The sequence below is a fragment of the Triticum aestivum genome, chromosome 4D (assembly GCF_018294505.1).
Source record: "Triticum aestivum cultivar Chinese Spring chromosome 4D, IWGSC CS RefSeq v2.1, whole genome shotgun sequence".
Taxonomy (NCBI): domain Eukaryota; kingdom Viridiplantae; phylum Streptophyta; class Magnoliopsida; order Poales; family Poaceae; genus Triticum; species Triticum aestivum.
In genome coordinates this window covers 195,220,133-195,228,594 of record NC_057805.1, presented here as the reverse complement: position 1 = coordinate 195,228,594, position 8,462 = coordinate 195,220,133, and positions in this window count along the sequence as shown.

Genomic DNA, 8,462 nt, shown 5'->3' with positions numbered 1-8,462 from the left:
GTCAGGCAGCGCGTAGGGGTCCTCGTCGCTGCTAATCGAGTGAGCATCCTCGGGGGGCAGCGACTCCTTGTTGGCGCGTGGGCAGACCGGCGGCGCCATGTCAGAGATTTGAGAGAGAGAGAGGGCGAGCGAGGGGAGGATGTAGATGAGAATGCAGGCGGGACGACGTGAGCAAGGTAGTATTTATTGGCGGCCGGAATCTAGATCGACGGGGACAGTACACACGCCGGTCGCCGGAATTTACGAGTACTGTAGTTTGAATTACACACGGTTCCCACAGCAAAATCCGTGTGTGAACATAATAGTTGGCGGTTTCCAATACAAAACCATGTCTGATTAATGATCCCTGCCACTCACCTACCGAACCTCGAGCTGCGAGATAGAGTGCCAATCGTGTGGGGGGCGGTTGTCTTGCCAGATCTTTACATTTTCTTTTTTGAACACCAGATATTTATATCGTCTGATGATTTTTTAACTCGCACACAAGTACACAAAAATATGATTTTTCAAACCGTTATGGTTAGGCGTTGCATGTAGATGTAGTTCAAATTTGAATTAAGGTCATTAAATGGTTAGAAAATCACTTAAATGTCTTTAAAAGGTCAAATGACCCCTGAAATTTTCCAATTTTTCACATGACAATTGTATTAGTGCACGTTAAACGTAGAAAAAAATTTGAAGGCCGTAAGAGGAAGCTATCTCCCGTTCGTCATCAAACATGCATTGTTCCCTCTCGGAACGACGAACCTTCTAGTGAGTTTCTCCGGTTTGTGAGGGGTGTGTGTCCAAACTTTCGTCAAACATGCCAATTTTTTACCACATCATCTTGGTGGCATGACATTAAATCAACCAAGGTTTCATGTTTTTTATCATTTTTTATTTTTTGGAATTAAAATGCCACGGCACTCCATGCATGTGCCCATGCCTTGAGACCAATATGCTTGAAAATTCCTTCTTATTTACTGCACATGGAATTAACTCGCACACAAGTACACAAAAATATGATTTTTCAAACCGTTTTGGTTAGGCGTTGCATGTATATGTAGTTCAAATTTGAATTACGGTCATTAAATGGTTAGAAAATCACTTAAATGTCTTTAAAAGGTCAAATGACACTGGAAATTTTCCAATTTTTCACATGACAGTTGCATTAGTGCACGTTAAACGTAGAAAAAAAATTGAAGGCCGTAAGAGGAAGCTATCTCCCGTTCGTCATCAAACATGCATTGTTCCCTCCCGGAACCACGAACCTTCTAGTAAGTTGCTCCGGTTTGTGAGGGGTGTGTGTCTAAACTTTCGTCAAACATGCCAATTTCTTTACCACATCATCTTGGTGGCATGACATTACATCGACCAAGGTTTCATGTTTTTCTGATCATTTTTTTATTTTTTGGAATTAAAATGCCATGGCACTCCATGCATACGTATGCATGTGTCCGTGTTGTGGGACCAATAAGTTTGAAAATTCCTTCTAATTTACTGCACATGGAATTAACTCGCACACAAGTACACATATATGATTTTTAAACAGTTTTGGTTAGGCGTTGCATGTAAATGTAGTTCAAATTTGAATTATGGTCATTAAATGGTTAGAAAATCACTTGAATGTCTTTGAAATGTCAAATGACACCAAGAATTTTCCAAAATTTCACATGACAGTTGTAGTAGTGCACGTTAGACGTAGAAAAAAATTGAAGGCCGTAAGAGGAAGCTATCTCCCGTTCGTCATCAAACATGCATTATTCCCTCTCGGAACCACGAACCTACTAGTGAGTTGCTCCGGTTTGTGAGGGGTGTGTGTCCAAACTTTCATCAAACAGGCCAATTTCTTTACCACATCATCTTGGTGGGATGACATTACATCAACCAAGGTTTCATGTGTTTCTGATTTTTTTTATTTTTTTGGAACTAAAATGCCATTTCACTCCATGCATACGTATGCATGTGTCCATGTCGTGAGACGAATATGTTTGAAAATTCCTTCTAGTTTACTGCACATGGAATTAACTCGCACACAACTACACAAATATGATTTTTAAACCGTTTTGGTTAGGCGTTGCATGTAGATGTAATTCAAATTTGAATTACGGTTATTAAATGGCTAGAAAATCACTTAAATGTCTTTAAAAGGTCAAATGATCCCTAGAATTTTCAAAAATTTCACATTACAGTTGTAGTAGTGCACGTTAGACGTAGAAAAAAATTGAAGGCCGTAAGAGGAAGCTATCTCCCGTTCGTCATCAAACATGCATTGTTCCCTCTCGGAACCACGAGCCTTCTAGTAAGTTGCTCCGGTTTGTGAGGGGTGTGTGTCCAAACTTTCGTCAAACATGCCAATTTTTTTACCACATCATCTTGGTGGCATGACATTAAATCAAGCGAGGTTTCATGTTTTTCTGATCATTTTTTAATTTTTTGGAATTAAAATGCCATGGCACTCCATGCATGTGCCCATGCCTTGAGACCATTATGTTTGAAAATTCCTTCTAATTTACCGCACATGGAATTAACTCGCACACAAGTACACTAAAATATGATTTTTCGAACCGTTTTGGTTAGGCGTTGCATGTAGATGTAGTTCAAATTTGAATTAGAGTCATTAAATGGTTAGAAAATCACTTAAATGTCTTTAAAAGGTCAAATAACCCCTGGAATTTTCCAAATTTTCACATGATAGTTGTAGTAGTGCACATTAAACGTAGAAAGAAATTTCAAGGCCGTAAGAGGTAGCTATCTCCCGTTCGTCATCAAACATGCATTGTTCCCTCTCGTAACCACGAACCTTCTAGTGAGTTGCTCAGGTTTGTGAGGGGTGTGTGTCCAAACTTTCGTCAAACATGCCAATTTCTTTACCACATCATCTTGGTGGCATGACATTACATCAACCAAGGTTTCATGTTTTTATGATCTTTTTTATTTTCTGGAATTAAAATGCCATGTCACTCCATGCTTACGTATGCATGTGTCCATGTGTTGAGACCAATATGTTTGAAAATTCCTTCTAATTTACTACACATGGAATTAACTCGCACACAAGTACACAAATATGATTTTTCAAACAGTTTTGGTTAGGCGTTGCATGTAGATGTAGTTCAAATTTGAATTACGGTCATTAAATGGTTAAAAAATCACATAAATGTCTTTAAAAGATCAAATGACCCCTAGAATTTTCAAAATTTCACATTACAGTTGTAGTAGTGCACGTTAGACGTAGAAAAAAATTGAAGGCCATTAGAGGAAACTATCTCCCGTTCGTCATCAAACATGCATTGTTCCCTCTCAGAACCACGAGCCTTGTAGTGAGTTGCTCCGGTTTGAGAGGGGTGTGTTTCCAAACTTTCGTCAAACATGCCAATTTCTTTACCACATCATCTTGGTGGCATGACATTACATCAACAAGGTTTCATGTGTTTCTAATTTTTTCTTAGAATTAAAATGCCATGTCACTCCATGGATACGTATGCATGTGTCCATGTCGTGAGACAAATATATTTGAAAATTCCTTCTAGTTTACTGCACATGGAATTAACTCGCACACAAGTACACAAATATGATTTTTCAAACCGTTTTGGTTAGGCGTTGCATGTAGATGTAGTTCAAATTTGAATTACGGTCATTAAATGGCTACAAAATCAGTAAAATGTGTTTAGAAGGTCAAATGACCCCTAGAATTTTCAGAACTTTCACATTACAGTTGTAGTAGTGCACGTTAGACATAGAAAAAATTGAAGGCCGTAAGAGGAAGCTATCTCCCGTTCGTCATCAAACATGCATTGTTCCCTCTCGGAACGACGAGCCTTCTAGTGAGTTGCTCCGGTTTGTGAGGGGTGTGTGTCCAAACTTCCGTCAAACATGCCAATTTTTTACCACATCATCTTGGTGGCATGACATTACATCAACCAAGGTTTCATCTGTTTCTGTTTTTTTATTTTTTGGAATTAAAATGCCATGTCACTCCATGCTTAATTGTGTCATAGCTGTTAGACCAATATGTTTGAAAATTCCTTCCAATTTACTGCACAATTAATTAAATCACACACAAGTACACGGAATATGAGTTTTCAAGCCGTTATGGTTAGTTATTGCATGTACATGTAGTTCAAATTTCAATTACGGTCATTAAATGGCTAGAAAATCACTTAAATGTCTTAAAAGGTCAAATGACCCCTGAAATTTTCCAAAATTTGACATGACAGTTGTATTAGTACTACAAAATTTCTCGTTCATTTAAAACACCATCCGTTGCCACTTTACTCCAAATTCATCTTTCACAGCTAATAAAATATATCTACAACATCACACACAGTTGTTTTCTAGGAACCGTTTGCGATGAAAATATCTGGGTCTATTTAAGTCTCCCTCCTTAAGCTTCGCCGGCTCATCTGCTCTAGTGCCGGCAACCCCCGAATCCATGAATCCCGATCCCCATTCCCGCACCCCCATCTTGCAAAGATGACACCGTGGAAACGCTTCGTGAATGTCACATCCTAGCTAGTTCATGCATTAGAGTGTTGCATCATGTTTACTTTTTTCCAGAAACTTGAAATGGGGATGGCAGAACCCCCAGCACCCCCCTGAAAACAACTAGGGATTTCTAAAATTATTTTCAATGAACCTGAAATGCCCTTCTAAAAAGTCCACCCTTTTTGTCTTGGGTTAGAACCTCTGACAAAATGGGTTCACAATTTTCTAGGTCATCACAAGATCATTGGATTAAATCATATGTACCTTGCATTTGGGCATTTAAATGCTAGTAAATATTTTAAATGCCCAAATAATTCTGGAAATAAGTGTGGGCTGTTGGAAATAATCTAAACAGAGTCTCTGATTATTTCCATGAATTTTGAAGGTGCCTAACTATTTTATATAAAGCCACACAGTTACAGAAAAAATAGGAAAAAGAAAACAGAATAAAGAGAGGGAGAGAATCTGACCTGGCAGCCACTGGCCGGCCCAGCACTGTGCTAGCCCGCGCCAGTCAGCTGCTTCCTCTCGCCAGAGCAGGTAGAGAGGTGACGCCGGCGTGCGCGAGCTCGCCACGGCGCCACCTGCTTGCTGCCCGCGCCGCTGGACGCGCTGGTCGACCTCCACGTCGCCCGCTCGACCGCCCCGACACCCCATTCGCCCCTGTGCACCTCTCCCTCGCCTCTCCTCGCCATGGCCGACGCAGCCGCGCTCGCAACGACGTGAAACCCGCAGCCACCATCGCCCCCTCGTCGCCTCGCCATGTCCAAGATCTTCCCCGTTGTCCGCCTCGTCGAGCAGCCTGAGCCCCGAGCGCTCGCGCGCCCTTCTTCGTCCTCCTCGAGCTCGACTTCACCGAGCGCCGCCGTAGATCCCCTTCGCCGTCTCCGCCGCACCAGCTCGTCCCCGACCTCGCCGTCTGTTCCGTTGAGATTGCTGTGAGCTCCTGCACCTCTCCACCCTTCCCGTTCTCGCTCTCGCGCCCTGTAGTAACTGCACCGAGCTCGGCCGCACCCGCCACCGCCACCGCACGTCGCCGTCGTGGCCACATCCACGTTGGCTCGATTCCGAGCACGCCATCACCTTCACCGTACTCGTAGGAGCCCGTAGCACCACCCCACGCGCCTCGCCGTGCCCCGTAGCCTCGGGTTCGACCTCGCCCGAACTCCGGCGACCGCCAAGGTCGTCGCTGGCGACGTTCCCGGCCACCCCGAGCTCCACCACTGCCACCAAACGACGCGGCTCGCTCCCCGCGTCACGTAGATGCTCTCCGCCGTCCATTTGGTCGCCGGAGGACAAAACCCGCACCGCCCCGCCGCGTCTGGCCTCGCCGGCGAGTTTGACCCCGTTTGACCCTGGTTGACTCCGTGTGGGCCCAGGTTGACTCCCCTTGAGTCCATGACAGGTGGGGCTCGTCTGCTAACTAAATTAGGTTTAGTGCTAACTAAAAATTAGTTAGGCTAATTACACTAACACGGGGGACCCACTGGTCAGGTTTGACCTGGACCGTCCCCTTTGACCACTGACGTCACCCTGACGCAATGCTGACGCAATAAGTATTTTCTGGATTTATTTTTATACAGGAAATTCCAGAAAATACTACAAACTTCAAAAAACCATAGAAATTAATATGTAACTCCAAATGCAAAGATTTATATATGAAATTTGATCAGAAAAATCCAATCTTTCCATCTGTACTGGTTTGATGCATGTTAGAACACTTTAACCTTGCTGTTTAGGTGAATCAAGTAAATGCATTAATGTGACCTCTTACTTTGGGTTAGCATTTGAATCCTTGAATCAAATGGACTCAAACTAATCTGTTCCTAGTTGCATTAGCCCAAAACACACTCATTTTGCCATGTCATTGCATGCATCATATTGTTGCATATTGCCTTGTGATGATTGTGTTCAATGTGTTCTTCGTGGTAGGTTCTGCCTCCGAGGATATTCACGAGTATCCAACTGAAGGGCAGTATTCCACTACCACTCTGCCAGGCAAGCAACCCACTGACCATTTCGATAAAAACCCAACTTCTCGCTTCTGCTCTCGTTTACTGCATTAAGACAACGCGTTTCAAACTGCTGTGTGTTGCGGTAGTTGAACCCACTTCCTCTGCATGACTTGTCATTGCCACAGTAACTAGATGAAACCCACTAGCATGTGTAGGAGTTGATTGAGCCATGTTTGTGTTTCCTACCATGCTATGCTTGCTATGCTTAGAGTCGTGTCAGGCTGGCTCATCGGGGTGATGAACTAGAGTGAAAGATTGTGTCGGTAATGAGAGTGAAGTGTTGAATATGATTTGGTAAAGGTATCGATGAGAGGCCATGTAGGAGTACATGGTGGGTTGTTTCATTGAGGCCGTCCTTAAGAACTGAGATCTGTATGCGTGATTTAAGATTCAGCTACTACCACACATTGGGCCCTGAAATATGACCCCGCTCGACTTACTGACCCCTCTCGCCCTCTGTCCAGGAGTTGCAAGTAGTTTCTGGTGTTTGTAGTTGCTGGAGGCCGTGCGCAGCGCTGACCTTAGGGGTGGGCTGTGATGCGGTAGGCTCGTGGCACGGTGTACCGAGTTGCCCGTTTGGTGTCTCGAGAACCCTGCACACATCGTTTGGGGCCGTTGAGGACACCCCGGCCAGATTTCCTTGCGGATGGAACCCGAATAGGCGATAAACCTGGACTAGAGACTTGTGTGGTTAGTCAGGTCGTGGTCTACACCCACGTCGGCTTTCGCTTGAAGTCTGCCGAGCACATGTCGTGTGCAGACGCTAAGTGGTGGAAACATGTGTGATAAAGTACACCCCTGCAGGGTATAAAACTATTCGAATAGCCGCATCCGCGATAAAGGATTACTTGGTCGCTTATGCAGTTCATAGACAAGTAAATGGTTACTACTAAAAGACTCAAGATAAGTGTGAGTACCGTGGATGGTCCTCTCGTAGGATGACGAGGGAGGATCCACGGTGGAGTATTGTGATGGTGATTAGTGGACTCGTGTGCGAAAACTATTTTTACAAGTGGTGTCTCGTAGGATAGCTTAGCCAAGAGTCAAAGCTGGCTTGCTGCAATAACTCCACTACCTTCTTGAGAATGTGCATGTATAGTAGGATCTGTTGTAAGACTTGCTGAGTACCTTTGTACTCATGTTGCTTTAATTACTGTTTTCAGACGACAACACCGCCCCTTCCGATGGGTTCTATGTAGATCTCGACGTTGACGAGTGACTTGCCACCCAGGTGGTGATCTAAGCTTGTGAAGGGCCTATGTAGATAGACAGGCTTCGTCAAGCCTTCTTTCTTTCTAGTTGTCTGTACTCAGACAAGTTTGCTTCCGCATGTGCTTGTAAGTTTGTATGACTTGAGTGTCGGGTCATGTGACCCCTATCTGTATGAACATGTTATGTATGGCTCTCCGGAGCCTTTAAATAAAGTACTTTGAGTTGTAGAGTTTTGTTGTGATGCCATGTTGTATTTACACATATCGAGCATATTGTGTGTATGATTGAAATGCTTGGTATCTGTGGGATCCGACAATCTAGTTGTTTATCCTTAGCAGCCTCTCTTATGGGGAAATGTAGTCTAGTGCTTCCATGAGCCATAGTAGTCCGCTACAGCCCGGTTCACCGGAGTCCTGCTAGCCCAGCACTACTGCTCCGGACACTTGACTGGCCGACATGTGTTTCACTTTGTTCCTGTGTCTGTCCCTTCGGGGAAATGTCACGTGGTGACATCCGGAGTCCTGCCTAGCCTGCTACAGCTCGGGTTCCCGGAGTCCTGTTAGCCCAGTGCTACAGCCCGGATTCACATGCTGCTGACCGACATGTTCGATGTTGATTCACGTATTCCTGTCCCCGTAAGTTAGTGCCGCTTTGGGTTCACGACTAGCCATGTCGGCCCGGGTTCTCTGTCATATGGATGCTAGCGAAACTATCATATATGTGAGCCAAAAGGCGCAAACGGTCCCGGGCCATGGTAAGGCGACACCCGTG